Source organism: Macrotis lagotis, chromosome 1, assembly GCF_037893015.1.
Source record: "Macrotis lagotis isolate mMagLag1 chromosome 1, bilby.v1.9.chrom.fasta, whole genome shotgun sequence".
In the NCBI taxonomy this organism is placed as follows: domain Eukaryota; kingdom Metazoa; phylum Chordata; class Mammalia; order Peramelemorphia; family Peramelidae; genus Macrotis; species Macrotis lagotis.
Genome location: NC_133658.1, coordinates 169,149,496 through 169,167,309, shown reverse-complemented (window position 1 = coordinate 169,167,309; position 17,814 = coordinate 169,149,496). Strand labels below are relative to the sequence as shown.

Below are 17,814 nucleotides of genomic sequence, written 5' to 3'. Positions count from 1 at the left end.
GGTTCCCTTTTATTTGGTCTATTTTAAAAGAAACTAGATCCATAGATTTTATTGGCTTTAATTCATCAAGGTTTTGTTTGATGTTCAAGATGCTTTAAAGTTGTTGGGGTTTTTTTTTTTAAATCAATGGGGTTTTTTTTTTCATCAAAAAAGAAAGAAAGCAAAGATCACTTTGTAACCTAGGATAAATAAAAGGAAAAGAAAATAATTGTACTTGGGTCAAATATTTAAATCTCCCACATATGAGTTAGATTCTGTACTAGGTTGGACATGCTGTAATGGAAATAGAAATTCTATGCATGGTACGATCTCATTAAATTTTCTCAAATACTGAAGTTCTCAAAGTGAACTTAACAGAAATATCATTTCACAAATATGTCAGATTCTCATGGAAAGGCACCATGAATATAAGCAATGGAATACGTTAATATGCAAAGTTGAGATTGAAGTAGTAGAGAATTAAAATGAGAGTCAAGGGAAATAAGAATGCAGCAGAGTAGAAAGACCATTGAGCTAGAAATAAGGAGATAAGTGTTCAAATGTAACTCTTACCACTACTTAACTCATAAACCTGAACAAAGATTTCATTTTTTTCAAGGCTTTTAAAGTTTCCCCACCTATAAATTAGTATATTAGACTAGAGATGATATCTTCAAGCCCTTTCTGCTCTAAAATTTTATGGGAAGACAAACCTCCAAAGTCAGTTGTTAATTGCCCCTTTCAATACAATAAACAATTAATATTTTCAAAATGTAATGTGTTTATAAGCACCCTTGTGTTTTAGTAATTCCAGGGAAAACATTGAGTCCAAGTGGTTATACTCTGTTGCATCATTAGGCTTCCTCTATTCTTGCCCCTCCAGGTGAATAATAGAGAAGATAGAAAGAAGAAACTATTAAAACAGCACAAAAAAACCCAGAATATCTAAAGTGACTTTCTATATCAGGCTTTCTCATTATGAAGGAAAAAATTAAGAGGGTGGATTAGCAATTCCTAGTCCCAGTAAGAAGGGCCTAAAATGTTCTATATTCTTTTCTCCCCTACCCCATTAATCTCCATTTTACAGTTAAGGGAGAAACTTAGAGAGATTGAGTCCAAAGGTGGTTTTTGAAGTCATATTCATTCCAACCTAAGTACTCAAATGTTGCTTCCATATTCATGACATTGCCAAATCATTAAAAAGAGACCAAGATGAAAATCAAAAGGTTTTATCATAGCTGCAGCTATAGGACCAATCCCCGTCATAGCTTTCTGGGAATTTAATATTTCTTGAAATATAAAAGAAGATTGGGTTCATTTCATTTCTGAAGTGACAAAACTTAAAGACTAATCTTAAAGTTCTAGTATAGAATTCTGAATATTAAAGCTAAGTATTTCAGATTCTTTGTGGAAAAAAAGAGGAACCAAAACCTCCAGTATGAACAATATAGTAGGTATTCAACAGGTGATGTTTAACTGAGAAATGACTGCTGATTCATGGTTATGCATTTTCTAGCTTGGGTGGTGTCTGAATCATAAGGCACACACAGCTGTCATTTTCAGAAAAAAAATTGTGTGGGTAGTTTCCATGGCACCCAAACACAAAATCATTCTCAGAGTACCAACTAGTATTTTCTGATATCAGAGAGATACATGGTCAGGGAATCTTTCATGAAGGAACCTGCAAGCAGGCAATACAACTAAACAGCCCACATATATGTCTAAAGTCATAGCTAAGAAATTAAAGGAATTGGGGACAGGAATACCATTTTTATCTCTTTTTTCCAATAGAAAGTTGTAATACTGGAAAAGAAAGGATGATCAGAACATGAATAACTGCCAGTCATAAGCTCATATGAGTTAGAACTTTGAAAGAATTTAGAACTAGAGATGATCTGAAAGAGCATTTTGTCTAAGCTCTTCATTTTACACAGTGCAGAAGAATTGAATTTGGTTTTCTGATCTATGGTTTTTGGTATGGGCAGAATTAGGGGTTTCTGATGAGGGAGCCAGTGTATCTCATAATAATTGGAAAGGATCTTTATCTAATATATAAGGAATAACTTTCTACTTTTCAGAGCTATCTGCAAATGAAATGAACTGTCTTGGGAGGTAGTATGTTCCTCCTCATTGGAAGTCTCCAGACAAAAATTGAATGACTACTTATCAGGGATATAGAAGAGAGATTCATTTGCACATACAGTTTATAACAGATAGCCTCTGAAGTCTTTTCCAACCCTTAGATTCTGTGTGTAGCAGGAAACTTGCCAAAAATTAAGATGACTCAAATTGAATGGTAAAGAGAAAAAAGAAACCACTCAGATAAAACTCTAAAATCAAATACAATGGAAGATTATATGGAAGATAAATGTGTTATAGAATAAAATACCATAACAGAAGTATGTACCTATGAATTTTCAGGAGAAAAATAACAAGGAAGAAGGTTGGAATAAATCTGCATAACTTTGAATAATTACCTACACCTGTATACAGTTTACAATTAATAAATAATTCGAACTTGCAAATTCAAAACAAAAAGATACATAGACTCATAAATATCATGATTCAATCTGTGCTGATCAATGTGCAGGATCAGATTCAGTGCTGCATTGAAAGGTTATACCTTGTTTAAAAGAAATAGATTTAATGAGGTGAGAAGCAGGAATAATCTTGTATGTTAAGGAGCTATTTAGATCTATAAGAATACATAAACCTGAGGGAAGAAGAACAGTGTAGAGCCCTTTCTTGGATGACTATTAAAGGAGAGAAAGGAATAGAAGTGATTTTGTGAGAGCATACAACAGACCATCTAAGCAGCTCATGGAAAGGACATGGGTGCTTTCCAAATTCTAATTCTAAAATCTCTATATCAAAATCAGATACAGAAATAATGAGGTAAATTCAAATTTTCAAATGACTGTCCAATTATGCTAAAACTATTGAATGTCCAATTATGCTAAAAATAAAACACATGATAATTTCTTAATAACCTAATTGGAATTTTATTGCTCAGATGACAGAGGATGAAATGAGAATACCTATTCTGGGCTTTATTCCGAGGAAAGGTCATAAGATCATATGAGTTAGAGCTTGGAAAGAATTTAGATCTAGAGATGATCTGAAAGAGGATTTTGGCTAAGCTCTTCATTTTACACATGAAGAAATTAAGGTCTAGAGTGGGGAAATACTATTCAAGGCCATCATCAAGCATCAGGACTGGGATTTAGACTGTTTCTTAATATGGAAGTAATGGAGTCATTGGGAAAAGTTGACCTTGTTAGAAAAGAAAATTGAGCAAAATCAAATGTATATTCTAAATATTTAGCAAAGTAATTCACAAAAGTGTCATGAAAAAAATATGAATAATCTTTTCTTATTTTCATAAAGTCATGAGAATACCTAAAGAAGGAGGCTAAAAAAAATAAGTTCTGACCCTGCAATAACAAAGGAGGCATATGAAACCAATGAGGATACACAACAGTCTCTAATGATCTCAGATTTACAAAGGTCATGCTGTGAAGACGAATGTATGTATGAATACCCTGAATCTATAAGACTAGTATTAAGAAAGTCAAAGGTCAGAATGGTCTGATGCTCTTTAAAATCCCAAAGTAAATAAAGAATTTGCTTGGAATTTTTTGTTATAATTACTCTGTTCAAAACAAGTTGGACAAGGAAGAAGCAGGCCCAATTCTTGAGGAAATAGCATAATGTTTCAGAGGACTAAAGATGGGAAATTCCTCAATTTCTGTTTTACTTCCATCTTTTTATATCAAGAAGAATGAACTACATGCATCCTGAAAAATATAGACCACAGATCATTAAGAAAATTGAAGCCCAAGTCAGGTCAAATGAGAATAATAGAGCACCTAGACTTTTGAAATGAATTCAAGTTTCCAAGCCCAAACAAATCACAAACCAGTGTACTGAAAGAATATACAGATGCTATCATGGAGTGCTTGTTGACAATCATCATGAGAAATCATATACAATGGGAGAGGCAACAAGAGATTAGAGGTAGGATAAAAGACTGTGGAGCAGGAAGTGTACAGAAGTCTAAAAAGGCAGAAAACGCAAGCCTGAAAGTTTTACATGAAAAACTGATAGCTTCCTATAATAAACAGGTGATTTATGAGTATTTATAAAAGAAAATGTTGTTGTTGTTGCTGTTCAGTTGTTTTAGTCATGTCTGATTCTCTGAGACCCCATTTGGAGTTTTCTTGGTAATGATTCTGGAGTAGTTTGCCATTTTATTCTTCAGTTTATTTTCTAGATGAGGAAATTAAGGCAAATGGGGTTAAGTGACTTGCCCAAGATCACATAGTTAATAAGTATCTGAGGCTGGATTTGATATCAGAGAGATAAGTCTTCCTAATTTCAGGCCTAGGCTCTATCTACTGCACTTCCTAGTAGGCATAAAAGAAAGGAGCAACCCAAAACAAGAATTTGAGTTCCCAGCTCTACTACTTCCTCCCTACTTGTACAACCTTGAACAATACATTAATATTTATAAGCCTCTATTTCCTCATCAGGATAATTGAATAAATTATCTACAGAATTATTTCTAGCTCTAAATATAATGATTCTGACTATGAATCATCAAAAACACACTAATAAATCAACCAACACCTGATAAGATCATAAATTTAATGGTCTTCATATCAACTAAAAGAAGGAGATAAATGGTGTTTATAATATGGAGATGGAATCTACCAACACCAGCATCTCTACTAAAGTACTAACCACAGAAGATACAAGGAAAAATAAAATCGTCCCTGCTTTCAAAGAGCTTTCATTCTATTATGGGAAGAAATTTGTACAGATATAAATATCTATGAAATAAGAATATGTTAGATAAACACTAATTAACACACTGAGCTAAGCTTTGAAGAAAACTTGGGATTCTGTGAGGCAAGGAGAGGATATTCCAGACCTGAGGGACAACCTAGCAAAGGTAGTGAAACAGAAGATGGAGTATCCTATGAGGAGTCAGTTTGATTGGATTGTAGAGTATATGAAAGAGACTAATTTATATTAATGGTTAATTAAGTTGGAGTCAAGTTTTAAAGGGTTTTAAATACAAGTCAGATGTTTTTCTTTTATCATTGGGATAATAGGGAGCAACTGGAGTTTATGGAGATATGTAGATAGCTACATGACTTAGTCAATAGGGCTCTGGATCTAAAGTTAGGAAGATCTGAATTCAAATCCTACCTCAGAATCATAATAGCTATGTGACACTGTGCAAATCATTTGACTTGTTTGCCTCAGTTTCCTCATCTATAACATGAACTGGAGAAGGAAATAGCAAGCCACTTCTGTATCTTTGCCAAGAAAACCTCATGGGAGAGTATTGATACATGATAGTCAACAGGATCATGAAAAGTCGGGTACAACTGAACAACTGGAGTTCACTGAGCAGGGGTGTAACATGGCCAAATCCAGGTTTTAGAATATTAATCAAGTAGCTATGTAGAGTATGATTGGTAGAGGAAGGAGAATTTGAGGCAAGGAGATCACTTAGGAAATTGTCTAGGAGTTAAGTGATAGAAGCATAAATTTAATAGTCTTCTTATCAACCAAAGTAAGGAGACAAATGGTGTTTAAGATATGGAGACAGAATCTCTACCAGACTTGGGACTTATTGATTACATGAAGTCTAAGAAAAATGAGGCACTTAAAGAGAAGGTTTGAAATAGTTCCTCTAGGGAATGCAAGATTATCAATTAGGAAGATGTAAAAGGATTGCCTTGCTGAATCAAGGTGAGACTAAATAATATAAATTTATAGTGGACTCAGCACAATTTTATTGCTTCCACAAATTCATACAACTTCATTTCTTCTTTATGATATGGTCATTAGACTGAGATAAATGCTGTGAGATAGTATATCTTGATTTCATCAAGTCATTGTACAAAGTGTGTCCTTGTCAACAGAATAAAGAAATGGGGGTAGGGGAGAAAAATTAGGTGGCACAATGGATAGAGTACCAACCCTGGAGTCAGGAAGACCTGAGTTCAAATTCAGCCTCTTAATTATTGGAACCACACTTAATTATTACCTAGCTGTGTAACTTTGGACAAGTCACTTAACCCCATTACCTTACAAAAAAAAGTCAGCTAGGTGATAATATAACAGATGAACCCAAAACTAGCTTCACTACTACCTAAAGAATGGTGAATAATGAATTGCATGAACCTGAAGGAAGGTTTCAAATGGCAGCACACTGAAGAATCTGGTCATCATTTTATCAATGAATTCTAAAATTTGACCTCAGCAGTATTCCATTTCAAACTATACATGAAATATTCAACAAATAGTTGACCATTCTCCTCTTAACACCTCCTAGGAGGGGGAACCCATCACCTCTCAAGGCAATCATTCCAATCATAGAAGAAATCCTAAAAAATAAATATAAATTCCTTTTTTAGGTAAAACAAATCAATTGTTCAAACACAACTGGGGATGTCTTGCCTTCACATAACTCTTGTGAAAAGGACTATGATTATAGTTTATCACAATTTTAACATGGACTCATTGTGATTTGGAAAAGGTAGCATCCACATCTCACTGGTATAATTCTGATCACTTCTTTGCTCCAGCATCTACACTCCTGTTCTATAGCCACAGGTAGCTTCTGTAATTTCTTCTGAAAATAGTGAATTTATCATCAGTCTGACAGTAACTCAGATAAGATGTAATCTTATATCCACTATTAGAAATATTGTGTCCAAATTAAGGGAATTAATGGTCCTACCTTCCTGTTAGTATGCTCTAATCAAACCACATTTGAAATATAATTTACATATCTGCCTAATACTTTTTAAAAGGGACATTTTAACAAATCACTATATGGGTCCAGAGGAGAGGGGGTAAGGATGATTAAGAATCTTAAAGTCAAAAAAAAAAAAAGAATCTTAAAGCCATGTCACAGGAGGACCACTTGAGGGTATTAAAGGGATGTAGTCTGGAGAATAAAAAACAAGAAATACAATGTTTTCCATTGAATATTCAAAGAGCTATTATATGAAACAGAGAATAGACTTATTCTGTGTTGTTCCAAAAAGCAGAAATTAAATCAGCGGGTGGAATTTACAGGGAGACATATTTTGACTCAATATATGAAAAGATTTTTCATCATTTAGAGCTATCAAAAAACAGGATGGACTGCTTTCTGAGGTGCTGAACTTCCTGCCACTAAAAGTGTTCAAACAGAGAGAGAAATTAGCTACTTTTTAAAGATTTTTTCTTGCGATTTCTAAAGCATTAGGTGGGATATGTGATTAGATGAACTCTAAGGTAACTTCCAACATTACGATTCTTTGAAAACTTTTATAAACCATCAAAATCTTTTTAAGTGGAGGAGTAAATCTTGAGTTATTTTAGTAATCATTATGGTTTATACTCTAATTTTGGTTTTGTTTTTTTGGGGTTTTTTTAATTGCCTGATTAAAAGTCATTGAGTCCATAATGACCTTGTTTTTATATCTCTGAGATAATGTAACATCCTTTCAGCATTTAAGTAGTGATGTCATTCACAGTATGAATAAATCTTTTCCATCAAAAAAAATGATCAAATTATATCTTTCTCAATTATACAGGGAGCTTTAAAAGTCTTCATGGAGTTTTAAGCCATTAAATCCTGTATATTTGAGTTTATCCCTATTGGACTAGGAAAAAAGCAATCTTAATAGAATTATGAATTCATTGGGGGGTAGGGGGGAATATCACCCTATCTGATCAGAGAGTGATTGGGAGTCAAAGAAAGGACTGTAAAGCAAAAAACTTGAAGCTACTTTTTGAGTTATGAGAGAATTAATAAAAGTTTAAAGAGGCAAAAAGGAGAATTTATGTCATAAGATGAAAGAAGAAATAAAAATTCATGGAGGTCAACTTGGGCTGTGGTCTTGGGAAAAAATATGTGTTCAGTAAATTTTGGTCTTTGAATGCAGGAATAGTAATCAAACCCCTCAGAAATGTGAGGGGGTAGCTGCCAAAAGTACTTTTTATTTGCTGGGGGGGGGGGGTGAAAGGGCCTCACCAAAAAGAATCATGTCTTTTCCAAGGTTTGGGACAAAGGGAAATTACCCACACAGAACAAGAGTGGGAAGCATAGAAAGGAACATAACAGAATTCTCTCTTAAGCCGAACCTGATTATTGTAACTATACCACATGATTATATAGTTCTTTTCCTACATGTGATCAATTTTGCCCTGATGTTTCTCATAATGTATAAAAACAGATTTTACACTTTCTGGGCAGTATAATTTCGTGAGTCATCACAGAAAAGGATATCAGAGAGGAATATGGAGCCAGATGAGGTCCAGGGTCACAATCTATGCAAGAAGACAGCCCTCCCACATAATAGCTTGAATAGAGACAAAATAATTGACTAGCAAGGGCAGCTATTTTGATGTAGTGGATAGAGTGCCAGACCTGAAGTCAGAAAGTCGTCTTTGTGAGTGTAAATCTGACCTCAGATACTTACTAGCTGTGTGATCCTGGGTGAGTCAATTAATTCTGTTTGCCTCATCTGTAAAATGAGCTGGAGGAAAAAAAAAAACAGGAAAGCATTCTAGTATCTTTGCCAAGAAAACAGCAACTGGGGTAACAGGGTCTGACACAAAAAAACAACAACTGAGCACCAAAAACAGCAACTGACTGGAGATTGACATCAAAAGCCTCCTGCTTCAGGAATTTGGGAGCAACTCATCACAGAAATTATCAGTTAGTAGTTAGTAACTAAGAGCTTGCACATGATAGATAAGAAACTGGTCTCAAAATCAGAACTCCAATTGGATTTGGGTCTCACTTCTCCCATATATTTTTATATGAATCTGGGCAATTTCACTTCTCGGTACGCAGGACAACATGCTGAGACTAAAAGTTGCAGACTTGTGCTGATCTTTATTGAGAGAGAAAGTTCCTCATCAGGAGTTCCCTATAACTGCTGAAATAATTGAACTGATCAAAAATTATATTTTATATATGTACATATGTGTACATATATACATGTATATGGATATATATCACGTTTACTGGTCAATATTCAGTTTCTGTGAAGTATTGCTTATTTTGGTCAAAGGAAACTGTTTCCAAATGCCATAAAACAAGACATTGCTCCAGTCTCTTCTTAGAACCATTAGGAAATACTTTGCAATAGCTTTATGTTGTCCTGGGTCTCAGTGTCAGAAATTCAGTGTAGTCTTGTTTAAACACGGGAAAACAAAGGAAGTGTTCCTGGGTACACTGCAACCATCTGGTAATGCAATGCAACTCTATTGATAGATGCCCCAAAGCATTACTTTTGAACTCATTACCAAGTTTCTTCCTTTGCTGTAAGTGATTGTGCTAAAGGGGGAGGGGGGGTAACATGATCAGCCCCAAGGTAAAGGACTTGATTTCAGTTACTTCAGCTTATGATTAGTTCCTCTATTAGGTCCACCTATGGGTTATTTACCTTCAGAATATATGTTTTGAGGATATCTAGCATCTAAAGATGGGAAGATACCTTGGACGTTATCTGGTCCAATGCCCTCATTTCGTGAGTGAGGAGACTGAGTCTCAGAGCAATTAAGTAATTTCCCTGAGGTCACCCAGCAAATAAGTATAGAACTGAGATTCAAACTGGTCTTCTGACTACAGTTGTTTCACACCCTAACCTAATTCCAAGCTTCTCTTAAAAAAAAAAAATCTTGACCTCTGCTATTAGGCAAAGCAGCAGCTTTTTTATTTCAAGTGTACCCCAATAAAATTTCAGTGACTGCTTCTTAGAACACTTGGGGATTCTGAGAATCACTGATATTTGAAGAGCACTGTAGCCTTTGCTAGAGTATTGGACCTGAAGTTAGGAGGATTCATCTTCATGAGTTCAAATCCAACTTCAGACACTTATTAACCACATTATCACAAATCATTTCACCCTATTTACCTCAGTTTCTCATCTGTAAAATGAGCTGGAAAAGGATAGGGTGAACCAGGCTAGACTCAACTGAAAACAACAGTTGTTTTTTAAAAAAGCAATCTCCTTTGAGCTTCATAGTGAGCATTAAACTAAGTACTAAAAGTTGTCTCCTTTTTTTAGATGATGAAACTGAGGCTCAGTGAAGTGATTTGTCCCACATGTCACAGGCAGAACTGGAACTTTGGTGTTTCTCTTGTTTCCAATCTCTAGAACTCCTTCACAACTACCTTTTTGCTGCCAGGGCTTCCCAACAACATGTCATATCTGAGAACTGAGAAATTGGAAAAAGGACTATACTGAAAAAGACTGGTACCAAAAATCCCAGCACCACCCAACAGTTCAAGTGAAATCAAGGAACTACACAAAAGTTCCTGGCCACAATATAGTTATCTAGGGCAGTACTGTCAACTCAAATAGAAAGGAATCCCTGTGTTGATTTAGAAAACCACATTCTATATGTTGTATTTTTATTTGGTTTTCTGTGTTTCCCAGTTACATTTTCACCTAATTTGGACTTGTTTTGCAGCCTGGGGGGGGGGGTGAGTTTCACACTTCTGATCTAGGGAACAGGAATATGGATGGATTCTAAATTCTAATTCTAAAAACCAACTGATCACTCTAAAGGAAATGCCCCCCTTGACCACCATTAGCCATGGTCTACTCTAAGCAGAGACCAGATATGAAATTTCTTATCAAATAAGGGTAGAAAGGAAATTCTGCAGAGGATCCATGGGCAATTGAGAGATATTGGAGCAGACATAATAATGTCAGAGAAGTCAGTATTCAGTAGGAGAGATTTTATCAATGATACACTAAGGTTCAGAGACAGGAAACCAGGGAACTGGATATATAAAGTAGAATGACTTCAAGGAAAGAGCATTGGCTCTGAGGTCTCAGAATCATAGGGCTTCGAAGATAGAATCTCAGTGGTCCTTTAGTAAAACCCACTCATGAAGGAATTCCCACTCTAACATATCAAATGTGTGGGGTAGCTAGCCACCCCTTGAAGTCTTCCAAGGACCTAGCACCTCTTGGAAGTTAATCATTTCACTTTTCTCTCTTTTGGCCACTTCCACCATTGTTGTTATTCCTACTAGCATCTAGTCCAAGGTCAAACAGAGCAAGTCTTCTAGAGGACACCCTATAAATCCTTGAACACAACTATCACATTTTCCTTGAACCTTCATTTCTCTAAGTTAGACGTGCCTAGTTCCTTCAATTCAATTCTCATAGCTCATAAACTCAAGTTCTTTCACCATCATGGTTGCTCTGTAGCTTTTAAATATGCTTCTTAAACCATGAACACTGAACTGAACCCAATATTCCTGATGTAGGTGAGCAGTTTATCACTAACCCTCCTGGGAGCCCAAGATTAGAGTTTGCTTTTTTTGACTATCTCCTCCCACTGCTGACTTATATCGAGTATTCATCCCACAAAAATACCCAGCTCTCTTTTCAGAATAACTGCTATCTATGCAAGACTTCCCCATCTTATTATATTTGTGGAACTGATTTTTGTAATCAAGTGCAAAACTTTTTTACATTTATCTCTATTGGATTTGATCTTGTTAGAATTAATTAATTCAATTTTCTAGCCTGGTGGCATTTCACTCATAGAAATGAACTCTGAAGACTGTATATTTACTTAGAAAATCATAAATTGACATTGTCTGTATTTGTATTTAATTATTAGAGATTTCCCATTTACATTTTTGTCTGTTTGGTTTTTGTGAAGCAATAGGGTTAAGTGGCTTGCCCAGGGTCACATAGCTAGTAAGCATCAAGGGTTGCATTTTGAACTTAGGTCCTCCTGATTCTAGGACTGGTGCTCTATCCACTGGGCCACCTACCTGCCCCCACCCAATTACATTTAATCTAGTTTGGTCACCCCTGAGTTGAGTTTGACATACTCTGTTCCAGCCAATCAAGAAGCTTTTGGATCCTAACATTTTTTTCAGTGCTATTAGCTAGCACTGCCAGCTTTGTATCATCTGAAAATCTGATAAGCATACCATCTTTCCCTTTATTCAAGTAAGTGACAAAAATGTTAAACTGCACAGTGTCAAGAAGAATAGACCCTAGGGATACTCCACTGTAGACCTCCTGCTATACTGATACTGAATTTTAATTATAAACCTAGTGTTTGTTTGATTGTATTATGGTCTAATCTAAATCAAACCATCTTTTCCACAAGAATAGGAAGAAATGCTTTATCAAAAATCCTGTCTAAAGCAGAAAGGAAGCCAGTCTGGTGTAACTTGCTCATGATAAAAGCATGTTTGTTCTTTATGATCACTGTTTCCCTTTCTAGATATTTGCCAACCAATCTCTTTAATAAAGCTTTGAAGAATTTTCCCAGAGATTGAAGTTAAAACTACTGACCTGTTATCTACAGTCTCTTGTTTTCTTCCCTTTTTTTGAAAACTGGGAAATATGCCTTTCTCTGATCTTGTACACCCTCATTTTCCACAATATTTCAAATATCTCTAGCTTTGCAATCACACATTAGCTCTTTAAGACACAAGAATGTAATTCATCTGGACCATGTAACTTTTCTCGAGTAGCAACTCCCTGATAGGAATTTTTGTTCTTTTATTTCCAGAGTAAGGATTCCCCTTTCAGAGAAATCAGGGGGTGGAGTAGACACATAAGTACTGAACAGATGTAGCTTTTCTCTGTCATCAGTTATCTTCTCATCCACCCCAAGCAAAAATTGAATCCATTCTCTGATCTGACTTTTTCTTTTACTTTAATTTCTTTTTATTTACAAAGCCCTTTTTGTTGCCCTTATCTTCTCTCACCAGTCTTAGCTTAGTCTTATTAATATCGAGCATTTCTGAAACTACTTTTATGGGACCATAAACTCAACTTCTATTTTCTGGCCTTCCTTCATCTTATATTTCTTTTTTTTTTTAAGAAATCTAAGTTGAAGGGGCGGCTAGGTGGCTCAGTAGATAGAGCACCAGTTCTGGAGTCAGGAGTACCTGAGTTCAAATCCAACCTCAGACACTTAATAATTACCTAGCTGTGTGGCCTTGGGCAAGCCACTTAACCCCAAAGACTTGCAAAAAAAAACTAAAAAAAAATCTAAGTTGATTAATGAATTTTTAAATCCTAGATTTCTCCCTCAGAGGAACTTTTTTCCTATTGTGTCTTAACTTCCTAACTTCCCCTGTTTTTGTCTGAACCCACTGAAATCTGCTATTCTGAAATTTTGAGTATATGTCAGACACATACATAATTCCCTTTATTTATCATAAACTCTAGGATAGGATAGCATAGTGACTTCCCCTCGAGATTCCCATCATTTCCACTCTCACAACCTGAGAATGTTTATAAAGTACTTAGAACAGTACCCAGCCAACAGTAGGTGATCTAAAACCCTTATTCCCTGTCCGCTCTCTATTAATGACAATCAGATCCCCACTAGAATATCACCTTGATGGTCTCTTCACCTTTTGAAAGATGAATTTATTCCAAAAACACAAGTCAATAAATTACTACTTTCCTTTTAGCACAGAGAGAGAACCAGAGTCAGAGAGAAAGACAAACACAGAGAGAGAGAGAGGAGAGACAGAGACAAAGAGACAAAGGGAGGAAGAGGAGCTCCAGTGAATGTTATTGGCAAAGTGTGGGTTTTTATTAGTCTTTAGGTTGAAGGAAATTTTATTAAGTGATATACTTTCAAGAACTTATTTATTGAATATAAATATAAATGATCTATATATTGAGTGTTAGGATACAATTTTATTAATAATTATAATTCAGCCATAGAGTAGAATAAAAAATGCACCTCCCTTCCCTTTCCTTCACCCCAAGATGATTAAAGTCCAACAGCCAGAAGCTTTGGCATCCCTATCATGAGTTTAGTCAAGCTAAAACAATATTTTTGGTTTCTATTTTAGAAGGATGAGCAAAAATGCTATGCCATCCCAAGTATCACACTAACAAGCTTAAATCCTTTGGTCCAGGTGAACCTCAGCATCAAAGGGAAGGAATACAAGAAGGACCTGGATGCACCTTCTCTATCGTAGAACCATTGGAGGCCAACAGCATTTGTGGCATCCAAAGGACTACTGTAATTCCCCTAATTTGTAGTAGGAAATTTATCACCTTTTCTGCTATGCAAAATATCAGCACCTGAGTGAAAGCAAAAGGTTTACTTGCTGTCCCAGTTTTCCTAGAAGGGAGTGGGGAGGGGGAGCTTCACCTAGAGAATGTCATCAGTTGTCACTGTTATGAAACAGAAAGTCGTTACTGTAGAACATGTGGAATGAAACTATGGAATGAAACTTTGAAATGCCACTGTCCTGTTAATTAGATGATCATTTTAAGGCCAGAAAAGCTTATTCTCTGATTGTAAAACTGCATTTTCTCAAGAAGAACATTTACAGTCACACTGAGGATAAAGGAGTGCCTCACAGATGTGTGGGAAGAGTTAGGCTGGTGACATACCTGTCATCAGTTGTCCTATTACTACTCTTTCTAACCAATGTGGTGGAGTAAGGATTTAGTGGTTTTGGATTGTTTGTTTTAGTTTTTTTCAAGGAAATGGGTGACTTTCCCATGGTCACACAGCTAGGCAATTACCAAGTGTCTGAGGTCATATTTGAATTCAGGTCCTCCTGACTCCAGGGCCAGTGCTCTATCCACTGAACCACCTAGCTGCTCCGATCTAGTGGTTTTAGAATGAGAAGAGCTAGGTTTTGAGCAACAAGGTGGGTAGAATCATGAAAAACTGCCTCAAATACTTCTTCAGATACTTACTAGCAGTGTGACCCTAAGCAATTCATTTAAGCTCTCTGCCTCAGTTTCCCCGTGTATAAAATGGAGACAATGATTGTATCCTACCTCACAGGGTGGCTATAACTATGAAATGAGACATCATGGAAAGCACTCAGCAAACCTTAAAAGGGCTCTGATCTTATAATGATTATTCTTGCCTGAATCCTCACTTTGACATTAACTAGCTGGTGAACCCAGGGCAAGTCATTTATCTTCTAACAGTTAATTATTTCCCCTGAAAAAGAAATATCATTAATTTATACTGGAGCAGCTAGGTGGAGTAGTGAATAGTGCTGGGTCTAGAGTTAGGAAGACATCTTTGAGAGTTCAGATCAAGCACTTCCTACCAGTGTGACCCTGGCAAGTCATTTAACCCTGTTTCCCTCAGTTTCCTCATCTGTAAAATGAACAGCAGAAGGAAATAGCAAACCATTCTAGTAGCTTTGCCGAGAAAACCCCAAATGATGTCACAAGGAGATAGACACAACTGAAAACTATTGACTGAATATTCTTATTTTCTACCTAATAGGATTGTTGCAAGAAAATTGTTAAGAAACCTTTACCCCCAAGATAAATGAGTCACTATTAACAATAATATGTTGTTCAGAAATAAGTACAGTTGATAATTTAAATTCACACTCCTTCCACTAAAATTTCAGAAAAGTCTTTTTCCTTTATGGTTTACAGAAATAATCAAACTCACAGCGAGGGGAGAGTGTTCTTCATTTGAAAAACCCTCCCCCAACTGAGCAAGTATCTCTTTAACATCTATGAAGCCAACTGGCACAAAAGCCCTTACATATATATTTTCCCTATCCCATCTCTGCTGAGCCTTCTCTCTTTATAACAAATAAAGTTGGGTTATGAAACACTGATTCTCATTTGATACTCTAATAGGATTATATTTCAGGATTCTTATTTATTTATTTATCTTTTTTGTTTTGGGTTTTGGTTTTTGCAAGGCAATGGAATTAAATGATTTGCCCAAGGTCATACAGCTAGATAACTATTAAGTGTCTGAGGTCAACTATGATCTCAGGTCCTTTTGACTCCAAGGCCAGTGTTCTATCCACTATGCCACCTAGCAGCCCCTAATTATTGGTTTATCTTGAATAACTAAAATGACTCAATCTTCAGATAGCACCACTGAAGTTTCTTAGTCATTACAGATGTTTTAATTGACAGCTTAAAGAGAGGATTATGAAATACTATATATTGAACCTATAAATGGGAACTAGACAATAGCAAGTTTTAAATGCCAGACTGAAATCCTAGAGGCAATAGGGAGCTATTGAAGAAGGATTAAAAATTTCCCTCTACTATGTTGCAGGATCTCAACTTTCTAAAATTGGAAAGAACCAAATGAATATTAATAAAAGTATAATTTAAGGAATATGAAAGTGAAGAGGTTAGAAAAATCAACAGCTTGTTGAAGTAAACTCCCAAACATCTCTTAAACATTTTCATGTTTTATTTTATATTATGTTTTTGAGTTGTCATTTTATTATTAGATTATAATACTTTTGAGTTGTCATTTTATTATTAGATTATAATACTATATGATCATAGATTTATAGACTAGAAAGGAATTTAAGAGATTATCAAGTCCTGTCACCTCATGATTTTACAAATGAGGAAACTGAGGCAAGATATAATAAATCATCCAATGTCACATAACTAATTCTAAGACAGATTAAAATCATGGGGAAACTAGCTGAATGAAGTCAAAAGGAAGAACAGAATTGAGGTACTTAATAACTAGTCTTAAAATCTTTAAATTGAATTCAATTGTAATATTTATTGAATAGATTCAATATATGTCTGTTGAATTCAAAGAAAATCAAAATCCAATTTAAAACCCCAGATGTAAAAAGATTATTGTTTAGTCATTTTTCCATCACTGTCAACTTCCATACCTATAATCCCCCATCTCAGCAAAGAAAGTGAGAGAAGAGACTTCTCATATCTTTTTTTGGGGGGGGGGAGGCAACTTAAGTCATTATAATTTCGCAGCATTCAGTTTTAATTAAAATAAAAACAACAACAAAATTCTTACTAATTATTTGTTAAAGTCAGCTCATTTGTTACTATACTGTTGAAAGGGACCCCATTTCAGGCTTCCTTGGCAAAGATACTGGAGTAGTTCACCTTGTTCTTCACCAGTTCATTTTATAGATGAGGAATTGAGGCAAATGGTTAAGTGACTTAGCCAGGATCACAGAGAGAGCAAGTGCCTAGGTCTTAGAACCCAGGTCTTCCTGACTCCAGGTCTGGCATCAATCCACTGTACTTCCTACCTGCTCTTAACCTGATAAGTAATCATTAACTTAATCTTGACCTTATTAGCTCCCCTCCCACTAAATACTCATTAAACAGAAAACAATCACAGATAGCAAAGAAATATTTATCAATAAGACAAGCTCTACAGAATAGTTTAGGCTACAGAATACCCAAAAGTAAAGAGAGCCCTGCAACCCAGAAATGAAATGAAATATCAGCTTTATTGAAGAAAGAAAAATCTCATCTGAGAAATCCAACCTTAACAGGTCTCTGGGAATCAAAGGACATTTTTAGGGTGCTGGTTCCTCCCCACATGACTGCTCCTCTGAGGATCTTCCTTTTACCATTGCCTTCTCTGTCTTTGGCTTATTTCTACCAAATATATTTCAGTCAATCAAGAGACATATTTCCTTCTGTCTGTAGTCCTACAAGACTATGGAAAGACCAAGCCTACCTGAGAGTGGGGAACCAAATTAGTAAGAATAATGATAAACCAGAGAGGATGCAGAGGAGAACAACTAAGAGAATAAGAAGCCTTAGTTTCTGCCAAAGGAGGGATCTGTTAAAGGAATTAGGGAGGCCTAGCACCCCTCCAAAGAGAAGCCCTGGGAGGAAGGCTAAAAAAATTTATTTGAAGAGCTGTACTATGTGTGTATATATATATATATATATATATATATATATATATATATACACACACATATATATATATGTGTGTGTGTGTGTGTGTGTATAATCTCTCCCCAAATATGAACTCTTTATGAACAGAAATTTTCTTTTTCCTTATTGAAATTTTATTTTATTT

At 35.5% G+C, this 17,814-nt stretch overlaps 1 protein-coding gene across 4 annotated transcripts in view; it reads left to right on the top strand.

Annotated features, from left to right (window-relative positions):
- SLC24A3 (solute carrier family 24 member 3) overlaps nucleotides 1–17,814 on the top strand; it is an 835,148-nt gene that overhangs the window by 741,063 nt on the left and 76,271 nt on the right. The gene's annotated exons all lie outside the window — the stretch shown is intronic.